Source organism: Haliotis rubra, unplaced genomic scaffold (genome assembly GCF_003918875.1).
Source record: "Haliotis rubra isolate DU_JTF1 unplaced genomic scaffold, ASM391887v1 Scf36, whole genome shotgun sequence".
NCBI lineage: Eukaryota > Metazoa > Mollusca > Gastropoda > Lepetellida > Haliotidae > Haliotis > Haliotis rubra.
In genome coordinates this window covers 528,094-553,994 of record NW_025767035.1, presented here as the reverse complement: position 1 = coordinate 553,994, position 25,901 = coordinate 528,094, and the positions used below count along the sequence as shown (strand labels likewise).

Sequence of the window (25,901 nt, the reverse complement as noted above, 5' to 3'; positions counted from 1 at the left end):
TTCAGATAAAATATTTTGTTCTTCTGAAGGTCACGTGAGTCTGTTGGCATGTCAAATAACCATGTCTCAATATTGAATCTGTTATAAATTACTGTGACTTATTGTCTTGTAATTAGATTTATATGTATTGTATGCACCCTTCTAATCCAGCTGAACACACCAGCTTGCGGTGTGTGACGTTTTTTCCAAATTTCACATTTTTAGGCTTGTGGAATCCAATATTTGTTGAAATTTACAACACAAGAGTTGTGGACTACTCCATTCCTTCGTATCATTGTAGTTTATGACTATAGTTAATGTGTCGTGCCATGACAGAAGAACTGTTGTCATACAGAAGAATGGAGTGGTCATAAACTATCTGTCAGTAGGATATTAACAACATACCTGTCAACTCTCATGCATTTGGCGTGAGTCTCACGCTTTATTGACAAATGTCACGCTCTCACGCCTCCAAATAATAATCTCACGCATATCTGGTAGCCAAAAATAATTTCAAAATTAATACGCATTTTCGTTCGTTTTTGCGTAAAGTTGAACATTGAAAGAACGCCTGAATGAACGAAGTACTAAAACGATGTTTATGCGAATGATTCGGCTTATTATTATTTATTAGCATGCATCTTTTAGTGTCAAAATGATGCCATCAGAAGGCTCCAAATGCTCCTGAAAATCACTAAACTTCATTTTTGGGGGCCCCCCACCAGGGCATCGCCCTCGACTTGACCCCATCTGGACCCAGGCTTATTTTTTTCAGTCTCACTCCAAACCATCTTTAGGGGTTGACAGCTCTGTAACAAGTTTCAGTAATTATTCATGTATATCTAACAGTTACAGTTAGATTGTCTCAGGGTATAAGTATTGAGTGCATTCTTCTGACTTTGAGGAGAGAGAAGCTTAATTGAGTATGGTATTGTCCAACCCGTCTGGTCCTGTGAGCTCTCACTTCAGCTTAATCGTTCTGCATCATCATGACTGGCACACCATGGACTGTTGACTTTGTCCGCTGACTGTGTAATTTGTGTTAATTTCCAAAATAGCCTCTGTTGTTCCTGCCATTTCCAATCTTTGTTGTCGTCACTTTCTCCAGCGGATCATTCCGCCAAGCAAATAGCTCCAAGGCAGGTGTGCACAGTGCATGTCCACGATTCAAGTTGCTGTTTACCAAAAGCATTGTTCCTGGCTATGCAAGCATTAGCGTTACTGACCTGCGCTTCCATGTAATTGACAGATAACTGACAAAATATTGCCCGATAATTCCACAGTCAGAAAACAGCATTGTGGGATATATCAGTCCCACATCGACATCACTTCCCTATCAATTTCATATTTAGAAAGAAAATGATGTACGATTGTTTTATCCACTTATTCCACGATAGCCTTCCCAGTAAAGTGGAAAGGGATTGTTTGTGAGATAGGGTGGGGAATTTGTACAACTGCATTTGTGATTTGCACAGGAAGGGCTCATCATTAGTATCAGTTGCAATCAATTCAGCAGCTATTGATGATCATAGACATTTCATCCTCTCCCCTCACATCATCCAGGTCGTCCATCCCCTTCACCTCTCGCAGTCCCGTAATCAATTACCTCACCGCTTGACTTTGTTGAATCAGACGCTCTTCACCAATGGAACTTGCTGCCTGGCAAATACCACCAAATTAAAGAATATGTTCTGGCTTAACAATGAGGGAGTAGTAATCGAGATGATGTTTTTTCACCTGACTTTACTATCAGTCATTGAGACCAATAAGTGGGTTTTCTTGTTACCTCTTTGTTATCTTCCAGTGCGCATTTTCTGATCGAGATGTTTCATGTTGTCGTGTGTCATCACTAGACAGAGCGGAGTTTACAATGATCTTCGTCTGTTCCAGGACCTGGGATATTCCTATGCCTTTTTCCTGAACTGCTGCTCATATCAACAGGATATTTTTTCAGCGGAGAAGAAATGAAACGGAAGCTGTCAGCGTCAAGATGAGGTAAGTATCTTCAGATTAACCCAGTCAAAGATCACCAGCCAGATAATTTCATAAATCTCCCTGGCATGATAACCCCATCTGGTGGTTATGCTGAAAGGATCTTTGACTGGGTCTTCCTGCTACTTAAGATTGTGTTTGAGAAATGTGGATGTTTTTAACTGGAATAGATAAATGATTATTGGTTGATGAGTAAGTTGTAGCAATGTGAAAAAATCTTTTATAAATGATACCTTAATACAATTTCATGCTTAAGTGTCATAATGCTCATATTTCTGAAACACATTGGTCCAAATGTTGGCACACTTAAGAAATGGTGTGGGTTTTTTTTCTTAAAATATTCATATGAATATTTGCCTTGTGAGTTGTTGTAGTGGGCTTGTCTTGTTGGTTACTTAAACTGCTGTATGAAAAATACCCCAAGTTTGTATTCAATGGAATATAAATGTAAAAAATAGCTCTTGGCTGGTTCAATGTTTTTCTGGTGTTTCTGTATTCGGGTCATTGGTTGGTTCTTTGGAATTGGCAAACAAATAAAAAACAAACCTTGCCTTACTATGGTGCAAAATGGTGTTAGCATCAGAATACCATGACATCGTGGATTCTTGACGGAGTCCTTTCGTGCTATCAGAACAGAGCACATTCTCAACACTGTTATTAAATATGCGCAGTGAAATACCAAAATAGCCAGGAATGCCAGCATGGAAAGATAAAGTTTTGATACCAATATTTTTTTCTGACATTCTTCAAGAATCAGATTCATAAATGGCAGTGGGGTGGTGGGGTAGCCTATTAGTTAAAGCGTTCGCTAATCACACTGAAGACAAGGGTTCGATTCCCCACATGGGTACAATGTGGGAGGCCCATTTCTGGTGTCCAGCTGCCCTGATATTGCTGGAAAATTGCTAAAAGCAACGTAAAACCAATGAATGAATGGATGGATGGATGGATGGATGGATGGATGGCAGTTCTTCATGTTCTGGCATGTTGGTACCTGTGCGTCAGCTGGTTTTATGTAGCAAGTTGGCTCAAATATCCCTTATTTGTCCAACAAATATTTGGACAATTTGTCAGTCTAAAATGCTTTTTTGCATTACATTGCTTGATCATGTCGCAGTTTAGGAGTACAAGTTAGCTTTAATTATGCAAAGTAAATACCACAGATATAAAAAGTGAAACAGGAATTGTTCAAATGAAAGTTCAATATTTGTTGCACATAATAACCTGTACCAAGTGTTTTAAGCATTTTTCAAATCGTCAATCCGTGGTATTTGACAAGAGTCATGATGAAGCGGGACTACTGTACAATTAGGCTTGATTTATCTAAGCCTTAAATCTTCATGCATAAACACAGCCATTTGATGAAGTGCACGTTTGATGCATGTTCCAATAATGTCCATCATTACAGCATCGTTTAGATGACATTTTCAATCGTGGACAAGCACGCCTAGAGCTGTCTGCATCAACATTATAGGGCTGGAGTAATGGTTTTGAAGAACAAAGTATGTTTACTCGACTTTGTGGCTGGTTTTCAGGTCCACCTGGAGGCAAGAATATACAGACAATGTAAATGTCGAGTCTGGGGTCTAACTATCTGAACGTGTTGGATACAGTTGTGGACGGTAATGGCCTCCACCTGCAGCAAATCTGGCCTTATTCAACCAGCAGACTCAGTCTTTTGGCTGTGAGGCAAATATCAGACTTTCAGTGGTTTTGGAAATTCAATTGTTGTGTTATGTTAGGTTACAGAGGCAAAATTGTGTTGCTAATGAATTACCTCAAGACAGAGTTCAAGTCATGAGAGCCCAGTTGTTGGTGTTCATTTCTTTGTATACATAATACTTAGATGGTCATTTTTGTCAAAGGTGACAGTTTCATGAAGAAGGGGCAGTTGTGTTGGCTATTGAAAGAATTATCTTTTTTAAACAAATTATCTTTTTGATATGTTGTTTCGATAACCTTATTGGCATTGCAGGTGGTATCATTCAGTGCTCAATAACCAACTATTCAGGCAATAGACTTTGTATAATTTGTCTAAGTATAGCAAGACCTTTTGTCATGACCTGAATGCACTAGTTTGTCAATGTGTGGGTTAAATGTTATTTGGTCCTGTAATCTGATTGGTTAAAGACATGATAAAAGGATGTTTGAAGAAAAGTCTCATCCAAAGACAGTCTGATTAACATTCCTTAATATGTCTCTCTTGAAAAGGGTGGTGTTTGAAGAAACATTGAAAACTATGTCACATGGAAATGAAGATGTCATGAGGCCATTTTCAAAGAGTGATTGAAGTGGTACTGCATTGTAATATCTAAAACAATGGGACCACTTCCCCAACCCCCTACATCCTGCAGTAAAACACCCACCTCACCCACCACCCCGCCCCTATATCCACCAGTGAGCCCTAGCGGCTGTACCTGCCAGTGCCTACTCTACCACCCCCCTCTAACCTGAGGTGGCATGTTTCATCCACGGCCATGATAAACTTACAGGAAACATCACACAGTTGAGATAAGCATCTCCAGAGACACATTTCTTCAATGTTAATGTCTCCAGTTTGAATCACTTTTTCACAACATGAAAACATTGAGAATGATAATCAAGAAAGTTTTCCCCATTACAACTTGTATTAAAAGCTCAAATGGAGATAGTGATGCTTGATGCAATGAGATACTAAAGACTCATATGCTCTGACTCAATGACTGATAAGCCAAATCCCCTTTCTGGAAATACATTAACTCAAATGACTAAGTATAATGGCGTTGTTTTTGCCACAGCATGATGAGCTTATGTCTTGAAATCATGTATGTATCAGCTAAAATATTTTACAAGGAAATGATGTTGATGTGATGAGGCCGTGTTTTATTCCTGATTGCCAATTCCTTCAAGAACATGACCCAACCAGACATGCGTCCAGGTTTGTCGAGTGTATACTATTGCAATGGGGTTGGAAGTATTTCAGTACTATTGTAATATATAACATGACCTGGATATTCACACCAAGAAATATGTCTTCTTCTTTCATTTCATCTCTTCAGCTCTGATTTCTTCTTTCTTGAATTATGTCAGCACAGGGTTTAATTTCAGTCCAACCGATAGGAAAACTTATTCACCTATTTGGAACCTAGCAACGATTTTCAGATGTAACACAGGTTTAGAACTCTGGTCAGTTTAAGGGCAGACAACTCAGCATACTTCTTTATCCCCAGTGCCTCAAAACAGGGGAGATATGGACATCAGTTTGAGTAATCCATGGTTTAGGGAGGATGTTTGTTTATCTTTGCGTGTAGTATCTGTTGTATTCTGGTGCCAGCACCCATGAGGACCAATATCCTCCCATCTTCGTCTAGATGTACCTTTTCTCACTGCCGAGGAGCAGATGGCCTGAGTTGAATTCTATTTTATGAAATTAGGAGAAGCTGCACTTAGCTAAACATTTCTATGATTCATGGTATAGTTTCTGAGTGAAACTTCAACAAATATATCAAATTTCTATCTGCAATAAAGAAAAAGCCACTTTATCAGTTTCTTGGATCTTCATTATTAAAGGAAAGCAATGTCTTACATTGACATTCTCAAGTCTGAAGGTAAATGTCTTTTGTACAACCATTCAAATCCAGTAGTGCTTTTTCAACAGCAGTAATAACTGCAGCAGCCATGTTATGTCATCGCAATGAGAATACAGTTCATGCAGTGTCAGCTCTGTATGTACATTTTATTGCTTGTAAAGCTTGTTGCCTGTATTGTATTTTGTAAGATACATCTTCTGAGTAAGATATAAAGCATTGGATGCCTTGTGCATTTGCAAATACACTGTAGATGTCAAAGATAATTACAGCTGATGCTCAATTTAAAAATGGCCTTTCAAAGTTTTCTGCAAAACGTACATTGGGTGATGGGATTAGGAAGAGATAGTCGTAGCAGTAACTCTTAAAGAGTAGACTTAAAACAGTTGGAACTCTGCTCCTAAAACACCGACTAAAGTCATTTGACTCTGTTCATGCAGACTAAGGACAGTCGTAACTCTGCTCCTACTTACGACACTCGTAGTTCTGTACTTCTGATGTATAGACTAAGGACAGTCGTAACTCTGCTCCTACTTACGACACTCGTAGTTCTGTACTTCTGATGTATAGACTAAGGACAGTCGTAACTCTGCTCCTACTTACGATACTCACTCATAGTTCTGTTCCTCTGATGTATAGACTAAGGACAGTCATAACTCTGCTCCTACTTACGACACTCACTCATAGTTCTGTTCCTCTGATGTATAGACTAAGGACAGTCATAACTCTGTTCCTACTTATGATACTCACTCGTAGTTCTGTTCCTCTGATGTATAGACTAAGGACAGTCATAACTCTGCTCCTACTTACGACACTCACTCATAGTTCTGTTCCTCTGATGTATAGACTAAGGACAGTCGTAACTCTGCTCCTACTTACGACACTCGTAGTTCTGTACTTCTGATGTATAGACTAAGGACAGTCATAACTCTGTTCCTACTTACGATACTCACTCGTAGTTCTGTTCCTCTGATGTATAGACTAAGGACAGTCGTAACTCTGCTCCTACTTACAACACTCAATCATAGTTCTGTTCCTCTGATGTATAGACTAAGGACAGTCGTAACTCTGCTCCTACTTACGATACTCACTCGTAGTTCTGTTCCTCTGATGTATAAACTAAGGACAGTCGTAACTCTGCACCTACTTACAACACTCAATCATAGTTCTGTTCCTCTGATAGTTCTGTTCCTCTGATGTATAGACTAAGGACAGTCGTAACTCTGCTCCTACTTATGATACTCACTCGTAGTTCTGTACTTCTGATGTATAGACTAAGGACAGTCGTAACTCTGCTCCTACTTACAACACTCAATCATAGTTCTGTTCCTCTGATGTATAGACTAAGGACAAGAATATGACCTCGTAGTTCTACATGTAAGCTCCTACTTATAACAGTAATCCTACTGATGTATAGACAGAGGAAATCGACACTGTGAAGTTCTGTACTCACTGATGTATAGACTAAGGACAGTCGTAACTCTGCTCCTACTACGATACTCACTCGTAGTTCTGTTCCTCTGATGTATAGACTAAGGACAGTCGTAACTCTGCTCCTACTTACGATACTCACTCGTAGTTCTGTTCCTCTGATGTATAGACTAAGGGCAGTCGTAACTCTGCTCCTACTTACGACACTCGTAGTTCTGTACTTCTGATGTATAGACTAAGGACAGTCGTAACTCTGCTCCTACTTACGATACTCACTCGTAGTTCTGTTCCTCTGATGTATAGACTAAGGACAGTCGTAACTCTGCTCCTACTTACGACACTCACTCATAGTTCTGTTCCTCTGATGTATAGACTAAGGACAGGTGTAACTCTGCTCCTGTGGTGTAGATGTACAATAGTCATACCGTAACTCTGCTCCTGAATAGTTGACACCCGTTGCTCTCTTCTTGTAGCATATAAACTTAACACAGTATCTCTGCTCCAATGACATAGCTCTACGATTAATTTGTGAAGCAACCCCCAACAATGTTCTACTGTACGTATGAAAAACTACAACCATAAACCTGACCATGCCCCACCCATGCCTCCATAAGCTTCTGTGACAAGAGGACATAGAAGGCCACAGATCTGTTCTTGATGTTTAAATGGCTGTTAATCCCTTTGTGAAGTCACACTTGACTGGAGGGTGATGGTTGGAGAGTGACATGTTGACAATCTGTGTGATGGCTGGAACGAAAGATCAATGACTTGTGCCCATTGTGTGCGTGATGCTAGAGCTGGTTGTAGCTTAATACTGGTGATCTAGTGTAAAGATGATCATGTGTTCTCTCAGATGTCACTCTGCATTAAACCAAACATGCTGCTGATGTGTAGCTTTGACATTTTTTGTTTTATTGGAAGTTGGAATGTTTTTTGGATTTACTGGAGCCCTCCAGGTGGCTCTGATGACACAAATCCTAAGATGCAACAATTGCACAGAATTACATCCATTTAGGCAGAAACCTGTGATCGTGGTTTAAATCTGATTGGACTTCTACCTTTATCAGCAACATGACTATGAGAGATGGACCAGTATCACCTAGGGCTTTGCTTCAGATTCTGCTGATATGACATGATATTGCTGAAAAAATGTTCCTGGCAAGTTATCACTCACTCACTCACTCACTCACTCACTCACTCACTCACTCACTCACTCACTCACTCACTCACTCACTCACTCACTCACTCACTCACTCACTCACTCACTCACTCACTCACTCACTCACTCACTCACTCACTCACTCACTCACTCACGCGGTGGGGTAGCCTAATGGTTGGCTCGTCACGCCGAAAACCCGGGTTTGAATCCCAACATGGGCACAATTTGTGAAGCCCATTTCTGGTGTCCCCCGCCGTGATATTGCTGGAATTTGCTAAAAGCGGCGTAAAACCAAACTCAGTCAGTCAGTCAGTCAGTCAGTCAGTCAGTCAGTCTCCCTTAGATACATGCTGGTTTGAATCTTTGTCTCTCTGGTTATGATCCCTGGTTTTTGAGCACTAGACCTGTACTTTACCAAGGTGGAAACAAAACGGACCTGCATCACTTTGGGCTATCCCCCTACATCCCACACCATCCAAGAGCAAACCCCTTGAAATGTTTCACCTGCGTTCACAAGAAAAAAAACCATGCTTTTATGATTGAGATGTTACCTCAAGATGACACTTTATTTTGTTTATCATGCAACATGTTCACCTTAACATAGCTGTTTGTCAGTTAGAACTGACTTATGTTTTTATAAGCATTTTAGTTTTATGGGTGATGCTTTTTGACGAATATACTTACTCCCAGAACGTACTGTGAGTAGACGTCTACAGTGATGAACATCAACCACAGTTATGTATCATATGATTGGGCGGTTTCAAGTTACCGAGTAATCAACTTGCCTTCAGTGTAAGAATCAGTCTCAAGGGCATGTGTAATCACGTACATTTTTTGTATTTTATTTCTAATTGAATGGCAGATACAGTTTCTAAAGTTAATCAGTGTTAAAATTAACACTCACACATGGGATTACTGATTATCATATATGAAGTTAAAAAATCAACTCTGAATATAGCCAGAACAAATTTGTCTTTGAAAGATATTTGTGAACCAACGTCATAAGTCAATTAAGCCATGCACTAAATGTCCCTGACTGAAACATAATTATTAACAGATTCCGTCAAATGGGGATGATAAGTATCTATTTCTATGTAACATCTTTTTGAACATAAACTTTACACAGAGCATTATAACTTGCAGTTTCCACTGCTCATGGTGGAATTTGACAGTTGAAAACCTAAACAGAATAATGGAAATTGTAAGTATTGCAAATACATTACTGGCTTTGGTCTTCTATAGTGTTGTCTCATGTGTTATAGGAAACAAATTATCACAAAATGATAAATGATAAAGCAGAGGTGTATTATTATTCTCTGAATATGAATTCAAATCTTCTGTTGCCTAAAATGAGAGCAAACCGTTCTGCCATTTTTTTATACCAATTACATTTAATCTAATCAATCAGCATAACATGTATAAAAGCTTAAAGGACTACTTACCAACCTATCAAGTATTCTATAGAAAGTTATTAAAAAATACTCTGTGATATATATGTATTTTGTTTGGCATCAATCATGTTCTTGCTTATTTCATTGCTGAGATCCATAAGATACAAGAAACATTTTCCATGAGATTTTCCTCATGTTCATATGCTCTGTCCTGTTGACAATGTCAGCCATGAAGGTCAAGGTTACTTAACTGGCAGCAGAACATTTTTTCCAGGTCCTATTTCAATTTCAATTTGTGTGAATTGCTTCTTAAATTTCAACTCACTCAATATTCAAAAACACAGTTCCATTATTTCTGACACATAAATCTTTGGGAGCAAGTTTTGCAGAATGAGGCTATATAGATTAAAGTTATTCTGTTTGTAACAAATGTGACTGAAAGTTAATTTTATAGTAACTGTTTTTAAGACTCGAGATTTTATGTATTTTTTCCTTTGTGAATGCAAGTTACTTTCATTTGAAACCACCCACTCATGTCAGATGTGTAGGAGGGGAGATAGATCAATTGTTCTGAACAAGTTGCGCAATTAGACGACAGCTTCAAAAAATGTACACCAGACTCCAGCTGTCTTGACAGTGAATTAAATGGTTAACAAAGTGGCCACATGCATCCAACTAGCATGATTGGTACACGACAAAAGAAAATCAGTCATGGGCTTGTTTAAAGATCTGATTATTATTTGAAATATCATTTCGATAAATGTTGAAGACAAGAAATGAATATCACATGAATGCAAAATATATGTAATCCTAACAGCTAGAGCGTTGCACCAGAATTTAACAAACTGAACACTCAAGTTGCCTCCCTTTGACAAAACAAGATTCGCTTTTCATGAGTTCAAATCACAGATCTACCCAAATTTTGATGTTTGGTATGTATACAATTACCTAAACCTCAGTGACATACATCAACGTCATCACTCCCTCTCACCGTGTCCAACTCACTGAACTAGAAATATGTTGTTCGATGCTTGGTTTAACTGCATTTAGTCACTCACGTCAAAAAACAAACTGTTAGTTTTAAAATATACTTCCAGATTTAACTGCTGCTTTAGTCAACATGTTAAAAAATATGGATTTTTTTAAAGATTCTTAAGGACTTAAATATTGGCTGTAAGGCAGACTGTGTGTTACACTTGTGTTTAAGTGTGTTGAACCTAAGTATTAAGAATGTAGAATTTGACACGATCTAAGGATTTTCAAACTCTTTTGTTAAGCTGCTGTCAGATCAAGTTTCGCAGACTCTTGGTACAGAGTTACACCATCAAACAGACGTGTCATATCTGATAAAAAGGCTCTCCTCATATAACAGACTGTACTGGCAGAAGAACTGCAAGTTTCTAATGAAATATACAAGTATCAGAATGATGTTTCATGCTTCTCTGCAGGGCTGTGAAACCACACTGTTCATGTTACATGTGGTATTGTCTTTTGTCAACATATTTATATCTTGTAATGTTAAGAGATCTATCACACTGTTCTCATTTAGTCTTTACTACCATTGTGGGTTCCAGACAAACCGGGGTGGTGGGGTAGCCTAATGGTTAAAGCGTTGGCTCGACACGCCGAAGACCCGGGTTCGAATCCCCACATGGGCACAATGAGTGAAGCCCATTTCTGGTGTCCCCCGCCGTGATATTGCTGGAATATTGCTAAAAGCGGCGTAAAACCAAGCTCAGTCAGTCAGTCAGTCCAGACAAACCTTTGCCATGTTTTGTCAGTACCATGTCTGTACTATTTGATCCTTGATCGCACCTCATGTTCAATGTGTAGGACCTGCATCTTCTTCTGGTTCGGGGTGGCGGGGTGGAGGGGTAGCCTAGTGCTTAAAGCATTTGCCTGTCACGCCGAAGACCTGCGTTCGATTCCCCACATGGATACAATGTGTGAAGCCCATTTCTGGTGTTCCCTGACGGGATATTGGTGGAATATTGTTAAAAGCGGCGTAAAACTAAACTCACTCACTCACTCACTCTTCTGGTTCTATCCCTATTCAAACCCAAATATAATATGACTGAAATACTGTTTAAAGTAGCAGCAAACAGCACTCACTCACCCTACACACCTCAATTAAATGATTAACAGGATGAGTCCGTAAGTATCTAAGGAAATGATTAATAGTTTAAATGATAATTTCTAAAAAATTAGACTATACTGTCCATTACCAAACATCCATGGGCTTAGCACTCAGTAGAGCGTTGGAGCAAGGCTAGGGGATGGGTGGTTCACTCTGATTATGATTGGCTATTTACTAGTAACTACAATAATGTGAATCCACATCTGCATCTTCAGCAGTTATCATCCCATATTATACACAGCTACATGAACACATTGACAGAATACAGTCCTTGAGACTGAACTTTAACAAGGAAATAAACATTATCTTTGCCATGAGTTTGTTTCTGTAGTTGTTGGGTAAATGTTCTTCACAACGACTAATCATACATATAAGAAGCCACACATGCTGTGTTCCTCAAAACTACTAATCATAATGGCTTAAAAAGAAGCCACATAAATGTAGTGTTGTAACTGAGGCTATTCACCAGGTAAACGGAATGTCTTGCATCTGATGGTTTTCCTGACAAGGTTGTGTGCAGTAGTTCATGCTGCCATCTGTTGAAAACTACGGCTGTACATTATGGTAGGGGTAAACAAACGTTCTCCGTGAGATATGTATGGCCTATTATTATGTACTGGAGCATCCCGCTACTGATGTGTAAGACACATGGTTATAGTCTGTAGGATATGTACTACTCAAAAAAAGTTAGAGATCACTCATAGTTTTTGTTTGACTAAAGTTAATCTGTTATGGCCATATCATGAAAAAAATTGTGCATTCCTTGACTTTTGTTCAGGAATATATTTGGGGGCGGTGGGGTAGCCTAGTGGTTAAAGCGTTGGCTCGTCACGCCGAAGACCCGGGTTTGAATCCCCACGTGGGTACAATGTGTGAAGCCCATTTCTGGTGTCCCCTGCCGTGATGTTGCTGGAATATTGCTAAAAGCGGCGTAAAACCAAACTCAGTCAGTCAGTCAGGAATATATTTAGGCTATCATACAGATCATACACTGAGGCAATATATACGGTAAGAGAGTGAGCTGGTTAAACACCTCATGGAGGAGTATTACAGTTATATGATGGTGAGTCAGACGGACATGGGAGGAGAGGTCTTAGACGGTGCTTGTTGAAACCTGGCCATACTGTTATGACAAACCTAGAAACATAATCACAGTGATTCCAGCCTAGCATCAAGATAATGGCATGGGATGATGGATGATCCAACAAAATATGTACAGCAAATTAGGTACCGATGACAACAGCCCCCCTTCATCTCTTGTAGGACTGTGGGGTAGACTAGTGGTTAAAGCGTTCACTCATCACGGAGAAGACCCAGGTTCGATTCCCCACATGGGTACAATGTGTGAAGCCCATTTCTGGTGTCCCCCATCGTGATATTGCTGGAATATTACTTAAAGCGGTGTAAAACTCAACTCACTCACTCGCTCATTATAATAGATCTTGGTATGGTCTGTCATTGGTATGTTTCCTTCCATGTCATAAATTTGTTGTGGTTATATATTCAGAGTATTTATGGTATAGATGAATAAGCAGGTATTTATGCATACTGCTCAGAAAAGTTAAGGATATCCTGATTCTAAAGCTATAATAATACTCTCATGGCATGACATTGGTAGGTGATCCTTAATATCTTTGTGTAGTGTACATGTGGAGTTATTACACCCAACTTATACTTGCACAAGTCTCTAAGGTAAAAATTAATAGTTTAAATGATAATTTCTAAAAAATAATAAATAAAAGACTTGGGTCCTTGTACTGTCCGCTTATCTAGACTTGCCTCTTTGAAGGATAGAATTACTATACATCCATGGTCCAAGCATTCAGTACACCCAAGGAGCAAGGCTACACCCAACTATGCTAATGACTGACTGACTGACTGAGTTTGGTTTTATGCCGCTTTTAGCAATATTCCAGCAATATCACGGCGGGGGACACCAGAAGTGGGCTTCACTCATGTGGGGATTCGAACCCGGGTCTTCGGCGCAACGAGCCAACGCTTTAACGCTTTAACGCTTTAACCACTAGACTACCCCACCACCCCCTATGCTAATGAGGTAAAGGCAGGGACCGTGCATATGGATATGGTGTCTTGTACAGGGTAGAGGGTATTGATATCCACCTTGAGGACATGTAACAGATGCTGTGAGAACTGTTTTTACTTCTTTAGGCTGGTAGATACTGTAAGCTTCAAGGCTGATTAAATGTAGCTCTTAACTCAAGTGTTCAGTAATTGTGTGATTAATTCAGTCAGTACTCCCACCTGATGGTAATCAGGTGTGTATGTCTGTTCCAAAAATCACACTACCTTCTGTGAAAACTAGGTGGACAAATGGCATCTTGTGACATGCTGAAGTGTCAGTTTCACTAAGAAAATGTCCAGCAGCGGATATCGTTCTCATAATTGGCCCCGATGTTTTGCTTTGCACATTGAGGTTTATTTTCAGAGGTGCAACAGTGATTTCATTAGCTGACGACTGCGTGTGATTTTATGCAGCAGCTATTCTCAGTACTGGGGCAGTTCAAAAGCCGAGAATCCAAACAAATGTTCAGCAAGTGACAATGTGTTTCCCAGCCTGTGTTTAAAGGGATCCCCCTGCTGCTTGTTATTCGAGTGGATTACTGTTGGACTGAGGCAGCAATGAAAATGTTTGTTTTCTTACATAATATACAGCTTTTGGTTGCCAAGGAAAGTCATGACTTACATAAACACTGTGCATATGTTGTGGAACAATGTCAAGTTAATCGTTTATCTTCAATACTTTGTGAGGGGTACGTTAACCACTCACCTGCCAAAATGATTATTTTGCTCTTGGAAGTCTTTTACCAGTATCTGAACATGATGAACTTAACAAATTAGGATGGTTTTGTCCATAAGGTTTCTAACTCTTTTGTTGATTGTTACCAATGTTTCTTGTCTTAAACTTGTTTTGATGGCTAGGGAAATTGTTTTTGTTGGATGATAAGGGATCGTTCATAATTTATGACTAGGGTGAGGTGATGATTTTAAGGGGGCCAACCATTTTGTTCTGGGGAGCTAGCTTTAGAAATTATGTTGGGGGGAGGAGGCAGCAATTTTGTGTATGTAAAGATTGAAAACATTATGCTAAAAATTACAGGGGGCATTGACTTTGTACATCACATACAGGGTGGGTCATTTACTTTGTGCTTAAATTTGGGGGGGGGCATTCACATTGTACATGCTTCTCCATCAAAATCATCATCTCACACACACACACACACACACACACACACACACACACACACACACACACACACATGCACACAGCCATAAGTCACATGTTCGTGGCAATATTTTTGTTTTAGCTCACACTCAATTAGTTCTTATTGTTATGATATTTTCTTGTATAAAAGATGTTTAGTTTGGAAATGAAAGTCAGTCTGGCAATGTTTCCCCCTAGACCTGTCCTTAAATCATTGTTGGGGAACTTAAAAGAAAGTTGACATCAAAGGAGGCAACTTTCAAGGGACAACGGAGCAGCAATTTCCTCCTGGACTTCTTAAGTGGAATGAAATTGATGACTTCGTCAAGCACCAGTCCAAGGTCCCCCATTGTTGCAGGCTCTAAGCAGCATAGCACACTGATATGATTAGGGCTGTTGACACGTGAACTTGTAAAAAGAACCACACAATGATCAATAAACACTGCAAGATTGTGTATTGGGCTGTTATGCCAAGAAAGAATGTATTTGTTGATGTTTGGGCACAATAGATCGCAGTTTGAGGTTTAATGGTGTCAGGGCCTATGTCATTAGGGTGAGAGCTTGTCACTCGTGTTTGTTGTATCTGTCAGGAGGAATGTGTCACTTGTTGCCACTTCCTTTACACATGGCTAATTTGTCTTCCTTGCAAAAGAGTTCCTTTTATACTGACTGGTGATTGGAGCAGGGGAGGACCAATTGGGCATTTGACAGTTGATGCTTTGAATTATTGAAAAGACAGAGACAGAAGTTCTTTTGATATTGTGTTTTGGGGCTACACTGTTCTTTTTATATTGTTGTTGAATGGAAGTTTAGAAAGACTTGTCATTCATAGTTATTTTATTCTTTCATTTATCCCAGATGAAATATTTAATAGTAGTCACTCCCATTTCATCCTAATCCTCTTCTGAGCTCCATCAGTCTATACATGAAGAAGGCAGCCAGACATTGAAACAAAGAGTTTCACAAATAAGTATGAAATAGATATATGTGAAACATTCAGCCTGGTTGTAGCATGTCCTGATGAAGTACAAATAACCAGACAATGTTGCATGTTGCCATGTAGTCTTGGGAAAAAAACAGTCTTTTTCCTATTATTTAATTTCTTTTTTATCGATTTATAACAACATTGAAATCTTTATTCCACTACAGAAAAAAATCTGTTGTCTTTTCATATCGTTTCACAACCTTATTTCAGTGGGACCATGTTTGCTTTTAATTCATCAATGGTAGTTGATCGTATATTGTTTTTGTACCACTTACACAGAATTTTAGGCTGAAGGTTTTGTGAATGAGCTTATAAGAAATGAAAGGCCTCAGATTGCCGCTATTGATCTGCCTCTGTAGTCATGTTCCACTACATCTGCCCTCCTCCTTTGTGCAGACGGTCACCAACATTTCAAGGCTTTGTAGAAGGAATCCTTTTCCATTTTACCAGACAAGCTTGTCTTGTGGTACTGCAGTGAACTGTAATTGAAATGGCAAGTTAATATTAGTGTTTTTTAGTTGTGGTACTTTATCAGTGCAGAGTTGCCAGATGTGTGCTTAGCCTCCTATAGACCTCAATTAATCAGCACTTATCTATGTCATAACCAGCCCTGTCATCACAGCAATTAGAGCTCTCCTGTCAGATGCTCCTGCAAATAGAAGGGGCAGGAACTCCCCACTACTGATGGGAAGATGGACCAAATCTGATTCCTCGCAGGGAGGGAATACCTATCTTCTTACTCATTATTTGTTATTGGCAGTTTAATGACATGGCATTCAGTATTTCACACATGGAACTTGAAATACTGTTCTTTACTTTCAAAGTTTGAGCTGTATGTGGTTAGACTACTGTGAACATGATACAATTGTCCAATCAGTGCCATGATCATTTAAGTATCTCCATGCTTCTTTAGCTCTTGATAATCTTCAATGCTGTCATGTGAATATAAGCTCATGTTACACAGTACTTATCTGTGATGGTAGAATGAATGAAACAAAAGCATGACCCAGAAAAATGTTCTCTGAATTACTGAATTTCTCTGAAAATAGGTGTTCTCACTCCATTTTGGATGGTCCAAGATAAGGCTGAACATGCTGTTGTATCTCAGAGGCAGGATGGCCAAGTGGTTACAGTGTCTGCTCATCTGACTGAAGAACAGTGTTTGAATCCCAATATGGATGTCATGTGTGATAATAAAGTGAAAGCAGATGTAAAACTGTTTCAACAGTTTACGAAAGTTTGAATTCCATTTTAACTGTTTAATTCATCATTCCTGTTGGAACTTTTATTGATTGATTTATTGATGAGGTGTTCATAAATCTTGTAGAATTTCCTTGGCTCACATATAGACAGTGTCTGCTAGATGTATCTTTTCTCACTGTGTGATGTTATCAGACATAACAACCACATGCACTTGCACCAAACTGTCAACATTTTCACTACTTCGACACCGTTCCACAAACAAATGACGTGTATTTATAACGTGGTAAGCTCCTTCTGATGCAGGCCTGTTTAGAGTCAGATCCACTTCTCCGTATCACATCCGACTCCTTTCTGGGAAATCTTCACAATCTGTCTTTCAAATTGAACCACCAGACAATCAATTCCGAAGTTTTGTTTTTGTAAAACAGCAATCTATTTTTCTAAAACATCTGTAGGACTCATCACAACCTCTTCATCGCATTCTCATTCCCACCTACTAATGACAGGTCCACAGTATTTTCATTTCCACTGCTTCCGTACTTTTGACGAAGGCTCTGGTAGTCATGTGACCATGTAGACAAATAGCGCCACTTACAAGTGATCACACAGCATGTTGTATGCTTGCTGTGTAAACGTAGTTCCCTCTCTCGTCTGCTTGTTGCGAGAGAGTTGTAAGGAATAGTTTTGCCAGGAGTAGCCTACCACTGGTCTCCCTCGCTGCTCTGTTAAAGGATTAAAAGCTGTGTCGCTTACTGTTCACATTGATATCATGGAATTGGAAAGGTAAGTGCTTGAAATAGGATTGATAACTGCAGGATGCCATCGAGCCTAACAGTCTATGAAATCTTTATTACACAATACAGTTCTCTCACAGGCTTTTTCCTCATGCTGTCTAAATAGAAGAGACTCCTCTTTTAGATTCTGTTAGTTTCATAAAATATAAGAATGTATACCACTTACTGAAACTGAATCTGTTCATGGTCGTGACTGTAAATATTATGACTTCATTGATCAGAAGATTGAGTTTCTTATATCATATTATATGTAGTTGTGGTCTTTATACAGTTAACAATATTTAACTCTAGCATTGAATTCACAATTTCTAAATATCATTGAATTGTCTGTGTATTTTTTTGGCTTTTACATTTAGCATTTGTAAACTAAATCATTGCATGAACCTTTCTTACTAAAAATATCATTGAACATCATTATACAGGTGACATTTGTGAACTATGTTGTCATATATACGTTTCTTATCTATATGGGTACTATGTGTGAAGCCCATTTCTGGTGTCCCCCACCGTGATGTTGCTGGAATATTGCTAAAAGCGGCGTAAAACCAAACTCAGTCAGTCAGTCAGTTCTTACCTATAGAAATGGGAGAACTATTAACCTTTGATTACATTATGAAACAGTACTTGATTTCAGTCTTACTAAGTAAGGTTGTTTCCTTATTATTCTGGCGATGGGTAGCCTAGTGGTTAAAGCATTTGCTTGTCACGCTGAAGACCCGGGTTCGATTCCCCACATGGGTACAATGTGTGAAGCCCATTTCTGGTGTCCTCCTGCTGTGATATTGCTGGAATATTACTAAAAGCGGCGAAAAAACAAACTCACTCACACATTATTATTCACTTACATACCTTCAGCTGCTACCTCTATCTATGGACAGTAATATTCTTCAATGTTTATGAATATGTGTGTTTTATTTCAAGTTTGTGGCCAAATATTCCAAAGGTTAATTATTGAACAGGAAAGTGGATACTTGTTTGAAGCTGCTGCTCCAATTAATTTATACTGTCAAAACTTGATGTGAGTATTGAGAAGTGTAACCTGAGGTCAGTCCAATGTATTAGTAACACTAAAGTCCAGACATGATACTTGTCAGTTGATTAGAACAATGAAAAAGTATGCAGACATGATACTTGTCAGTTGATTAGAACAATGAAAAAGTATGCTTACTGCAAATAGTACCTTGATTACTTGTCTGAGCACAAACCTGAATGGTGATATTCTACTAAAATAACAATGAGCTTCAGTTTTATGACAGTACAAATCTGTGTGTTGACATTTAGCATGTTTTTATTTCTGACACTGATGGATCAAACCACTTCAAGATGTTGATTCCTGATTTATGTCCTGTGATGATGTGTGAACGGATGGGACATGTGCTTGGGTGTGGTATGGTCATGATTTAGGGTTGGGTATTTGGGGTATGGTCATGATTTAGGGTTGGGTATTTGGGGTATGGACATGATTTAGGGTTGGGGATTTGGGGTATGGACATGATTAAGGGTTGGGTATTTGGGGTATGGACATGATTAAGGGTTGGGTATTTGGGGTATGGACATGACTTAGGGTTGGGTATTTAGGGTTGGGTATTTGGGTATTTGGGGTATGGACATGATTTAGGGTTGGGTATTTGGGGTATGGACATGATTTAGGGTTGGGTATTTGGGTTATGGACATGATTTAGGGTTGGGTATTTAGGGTATGGACATGATTTAGGGTTGGGTATTTTGGGTATGGTCATGATTTAGGGTTGGGTATTTGGGGTATGGTCATGTGCTTGGGGTGGTGGTGGGGTAGCCTAGTGGTTAAGGCGTTCACTCGTCACGCCGAAGACCCGGGTTCGATTCCCCACATGGCTACAATGTGTGAAGCCCATTTCTGGTGTCTTCCTGCCGTGATATTGCTGGAATATTACTAAAAGAGGCGAAAAAACAAACTCACTCACTCACTCATGTGCTTGGGGGGATTATTTGAGGTGTGGACATGTGCTTGGGTGGGGTAATTGGGGTATGGACATGTGCTCATGTGGGGTAATTGGGGTATGGACATGTGCTCATGTGGGGTAATTTGGGGTACGGACATGTGTTTGGGTGGGGGTAATTGGGGTACAGACATGTGCTTGTGTGGGTAATTGGGTATGGACATGTGCTTGGATGGGCTAATTGGGGTATGGACATGTGCTTGCACATTGGGTGGGGTGTTGGTGCTTCCAATGGGTACAGTGTAATCCACCTTCATATACAGATCCATGTCCTTTATACCAATCTGCCCGATATCAGGCTCGTCTATACACATTAGGTGACATGCCACGAGGCAACTGAATACGGTATAAAACAGTGTTGACCCCATCCAAGTCATATAAAGATGAGCAGTATCTGTTTCTACCCACCATGCTTGTGTACAGATTGTCCTGTTGAACCTCCTTCAGGTCGTGATGGATTGTCAACCATTGGGTAGCTCCATATCTGGACTCCCACTTAACCGGCCATTACACAGGTTGTTGTACTTAGTAGCAATTTGAAATAAATCAGTCACTCAACTTCAGTGACCATGAAAAGATTAAGAGGAAGCTGTCATGAAGTAACTTAAGTCTCACACAAGTTGTTGTCACGTTTCAACTCAGTCAGTAGGTATTGTGGCAGTATTTGTGGCAACTCCTACTATGTCAAAAACTGTTTATTGGCAATATTAGAATGGCATAAGATCCAGACATTTTTGGAAATATTTTATACCAAAATAATATATATATATATTTTCAAACATTTAATCAATTCTATCCACATCTGTTTGAATCTCATAGCAGGTGTGGGTGTTTGTTAACATAGATCAGTGTCACCCATAGACACGGCAATACACTGATACCCATTATGACAACCTAACAGTTACCCTTGACGCCCAGATATTTCAGAGTTTACCATAAATTTCAAGGAGTCATTGCAACTTCTCCAATTATTTGTAAGCCTGCAGCAATTGATATATGGCTTTTGCCTCCCTTTAATCAGGGTCTATCTTGGGTGTACCAGTTCCCCTTGAGGAGATGAATGATGAGGCACAACAGGATGGGGACGCAGGTTTTTTCCCAATAATTTGTTATTTCTGCATGTCAAGCGGAGTTTATAAGTTCCAAGCAGATGTAGCAGTGGGTTCCTCATGCTGCCTGGGAACTCCAGGACTGCAGGAATGTGCAAGTGACCGATTATGATAAATGTTTCCAAGTTCCAATCTGGAAGGCTTAAGCTTGTTGCCATTCATTGCATTGTTGTTGCAACCATTTTGAAACTTTAAAAGCTTGATCTGATATACTTCATTAGCTGCGGTCTTTACACAGGAGGAAGTATCCTTGTGGTTGATGGATGTTCCCAGTGGGGAATGTCTAGACTATGGTTGCAATGTTACCAGAGGAAAATTGTGGTGACAGTGTGAGTGTGAACTAGTTGTGCCTGGTACTGGTGTGAACATTGCTTGAGCCTCATGACAGTGTGAGTGTGAAATAGTTGTGCTTGGCATTGATGTGAACATTGCCTGAGCTTCATGACAGTGTGAGTGTGATGAGTGTGAACTAGTTGTGCTTGGTACTGATGTGAACATTGCCTGAGCGTCATGACAGTGTGAGTGTGAACTAGTTGTGCTTGACACTGCTGTGAACATTGCCTGAGCGTCATGACAGTGTGAGTGTGAACTAGTTGTGCCTGGCACTGATGTGAACATTGCCTGAGCTTCATGACAGTGTGAGTGTGAACTAGTTGTGCTTGGCACTGATGTGAACATTGCCTGAGCTTTATGACAGTGTGAGTGTGAACTAGTTGTGCTTGACACTGATGTGAACATTGCCTGAGCTTCATGGCAGTGTGAGTGTGAACTAGTTGTGCATGGCACTGATGTGAACATTGCCTGAGCTTCATGACAGTGTGAGTGTGAACTAGTTGTGCTTGACACTGATGTGAAAATTGCCTGAGCTTCATGGCAGTGTGAGTGTGAACTAGTTGTGCATGGCACTGATGTGAACATTGCCTGAGCTTCATGACAGTGTGAGTGTGAACTAGTTGTGCTTGACACTGATGTGAACATTGCCTGAGCTTCATGGCAGTGTGAGTGTGAACTAGTTGTGCATGGCACTGATGTGAACATTGCCTGAGCTTCATGACAGTGTGAGTGTGAACTAGTTGTGCTTGACACTGATGTGAACATTGCCTGAGCTTCATGGCAGTGTGAGTGTGAACTAGTTGTGCATGGCACTGATGTGAACATTGCCTGAGCTTCATGACAGTGTGAGTGTGAACTAGTTGTGCTTGACACTGATGTGAACATTGCCTGAGCTTCATGGCAGTGTGAGTGTGAACTAGTTGTGCATGGCACTGATGTGAACATTGCCTGAGCTTCATGACAGTGTGAGTGTGAACTAGTTGTGCTTGGCACTGATGTGAACATTGCCTGAGCGTCATGACAGTTTGAATGTCTGTTTGTGAACAACAAACACACTCCTCATGCCTCAAGGACAAGCAGCATCAGAGAATAGGATGGAGTGACAATTGGAGGTTAATTCAGATCCAGATCAGTAAATCCTGGTACAGTCAAGGGATGTTACTCTGTATAGACTTTTGTCACTTAGATCAATAGCCTCATCTTTAGGAATGAGTCCACAGAGAAACTGACATGGATGTAATGAAATCAGCCAAGGATGTACAATTGTAATTTGATGTAAATCAGACACACATCCTTTTGCTACTTCAATTCAGCACTTCAGTATGAAGTTCAATACTGATCCTTTGACTTTTGCAAACTTTGTAGTTCTTTGGTTTTATAATTATGTTTTCCATTATAATATACAAACCATTCTAAGAAGTGAAGAACACCCAATTCTTTCACATGACATGTACTGTGCATGCCACTTTAACAATGGTAATATGGAACATGTCCTTTCAATTCTTTTGAGTAGTATTCTGGAAAATACAGATTGTTGCCGTCCACACGGAGAGCGGAACATCGTGGGTTCAATCCCCAGCCTGATCATATAAAAAAAACGTTAAAATATGGTGCTTGTTGGTCCCTGCCTGGCACTCGACATTAATGGGTACAACAAGGACTGGTCGGCTCGGAGTCAGTATAATGTATCTGAGTGGGGTATTCATGCTTAAGTGCAGCATGGTATCTCAGTTAGCTAGCACTCTAAAACCAGCTTAAGTCTGGGCTAGTACAAGTAGCCACACATACACACGCATGCACATCGTCATATGAGTGAAACATTAAATGCGACGTTAAACCCCATTTCACCTCGCCTCACATATTGTTGCCTATATGGTGTGTTTGGAGCCAGAATATCAAATCTGAAACAATCTTTATAGGCTGTGGCAACATGAAAAAAACGGTAACTTCCTTTGAGCAATCTAGTTGATTCTTTACTCCAGAGATTGCTGCCGATATGGTGTGTTTGGAACGAGAATATCCCTTCTGAAACAATCCTTGTTGGCATTAGGATCTGAGGTTGCTGTGACCCTCCTAATGAGGATACATGTGGAAAAATATGACACATGCATGTGGCGTAATCTCCTTTACAAAACTCATGCTGTAAGAGTCCCTGCTAAAGAATAAACCCGACAACAGTGGTTAGCGTGTCAGAGTGGCTACAGGGAACAGATGTGCGTCTTATCACTACAATTGGTACTGTTAATAAGAACTGGCAACATGAAGATATCAAAGCATTGTATCTGGGAACAGTTGATGAGTCTGATAGTGTCTGTGTGTGTGAGTAAGCTGAACAGTCAGAACAGAGTGGCATGGTGGTAGCTAGCTCCCCTTTCTTTCAAAACATAGGTATATGGGTTGTAAGATTGGGAGTTGTATTAGCTCGTTATTGACTGAGACATATCTATCCACTCCTTATTGACTTTGACATATCCATCCACTCCTTATTGACTGTGACATATCCATCCACTCCTTATTGACTGTGACATATCCATCCAGTCCTTTTTGACTGACATATCCATAGACACCTTATTGACTGTTACATATCCATCCACTCCCTATTGACTGTTACATATCCATAAACTCCTTATTGAAGGTGGCATATCCTTAAACCCCTTATTGATTGTGACATATCCTTAAATTAGGTATTGATTGTGACATATCCATCCATTCCTTATTGACTGTGAAATTTCCATCCACTACTTATTGACTGTGACATATCCATAGACTCATTATTGACTGTGGCATATCCATCCACTCCTTATTGACTGTGGTATATCCATAGACTCCTTATTGACTGTGACATATTCATCAACTCCTTATTGACTGTGACATATCCTTAAATTAGGTATTGGTTGTGACATATCCATCCATTCCTTATTGACTGAAATATCCACCCACTACTTATTGACTGTGACATATTCATCAACTCCTTATTGACTGTGGCATATCCATCCACTCCTTATTGACTGTGGCATATCCATAGACTCCTTATTGATTGTGACATATCCTTAAATTAGGTATTGACTGTGGCATATCCATCCACTCCTTATTGACTGTGGCATATCCATCCACTCCTTATTGACTGTGGCATATCTATAGACTCCTTATTGATTGTGACATATCCTTAAATTAGGTATTGACTGTGGCATATCCATCCACTCCTTATTGACTGTGACGTATCCTTCAACTCCTTTTTGACTGTCATATCCATCCACTCCTTATTGACTGTGGCATATCCATAACCCCCTTATTCACTGTAACATATCCTTAAACTCCTTTTTGACTGTGGCATATCCTTAAACTCCTTGTTGACTGTGACATATTCATAAACTCCTTATTGACTGTGGCATATCCATAACCCCCTTATTCACTGTAACATATCCTTAAACTCCTTTTTGACTGTGGCATATCCTTAAACTCCTTGTTGACTGTGACGTATCCTGCCAACTTTGACAACAATTAATCATGGTGAACTTTCATCAAGAAAACAAATAATTTTCCTGAAGAAGCATGACCAGTGTTATGTGGTAAGCATCATGCAGTATTTAGTGACGGATGTTTGAGCATATTGGCAGATTGATGAAATGTCACTTTGTGATTAGTAAACTTATACATCATGGGGACAAACTTGATTTAACACTTCTGAATGCTTGCGTATTACAAAATATGAGAAATGGTTGTCATACAACATGTATGCAATATTTTAAAGGAATGTCATAAGTGTTTATGAACCAGAAACCTGTGAATGCATGTATGTTATGCAGGTTGATGTGTTTGTGACATGGTATGGAATTTACTGCTGCACAATCGACCCATGAAGATCCGGGTTAGAATTGGTCTTCATCAACATATCGCATCATAACAGGCGACCAGTGGGGTCAGGAGGTCAGGCTCGCTTACTTAGTTGCTGCATGTCATCATATCCCAGATGTGTAGATCGATGCTCATGATATCTATCACTGGATTGTCTTATTCAATTATTTATAGACCTCTGTCATCTAGCTGGACTATTGCAATGCACTAACAAACAACTCAAGGGATTAGCTTGTGAATTTTGAATATGCAATGTCAGCAATAAATGAAGATTATATAAAACTTCACTGGAACGCAGGAGCTGCTTGTTGACATATGCAGCAAAAAACAAAGTAAACAAGTATGTTTACATGCACTATGTTAACTTAAATCATAAAAATGCTAAGTTGTTTATTTTTGTAATGTATGTATTTTTGTAATGTATGTACAGAACACATTGTGTTTGATTATTCCACCTGGAGTAAGCCTTATATATTGTCTTGATGATTCTTCACCAAGAGCACCATCTTGAAATAGTGACTTCACCTGCTAAATCTTCATCAAATCTTTCCACTACCTACAACCACGTTCTAATCTTGGAATATATATTATGCAAATATTTATATTTAATTGAAAAGTTTATTAGTCACATGAGTGTAAATGTTATAAAGAAACCATTTCAGTATTTGATTCCAGTTTTGCATGAGAACTTTCTTGCAAAATAATGCAGTTGGAAAAAGGTTTGATGTAATCAGATCGAACTGTTGCAGAAATCAAGCACTCAAT

The 25,901-nt window shown here is 39.5% G+C and overlaps 1 protein-coding gene across 1 annotated transcript in view; it reads left to right on the top strand.

Moving 5' to 3' along the window:
• LOC124285348 (alpha-mannosidase 2x-like) overlaps window positions 1-25,901 on the top strand; it is a 110,737-nt gene that overhangs the window by 39,611 nt on the left and 45,225 nt on the right. The window contains exon 2 of the mRNA XM_046721560.1: window positions 1,870-1,974. The gene's annotated coding sequence lies outside the window, so the exon portion shown is untranslated. The remainder of the gene's footprint in view (window positions 1-1,869; window positions 1,975-25,901) is intronic.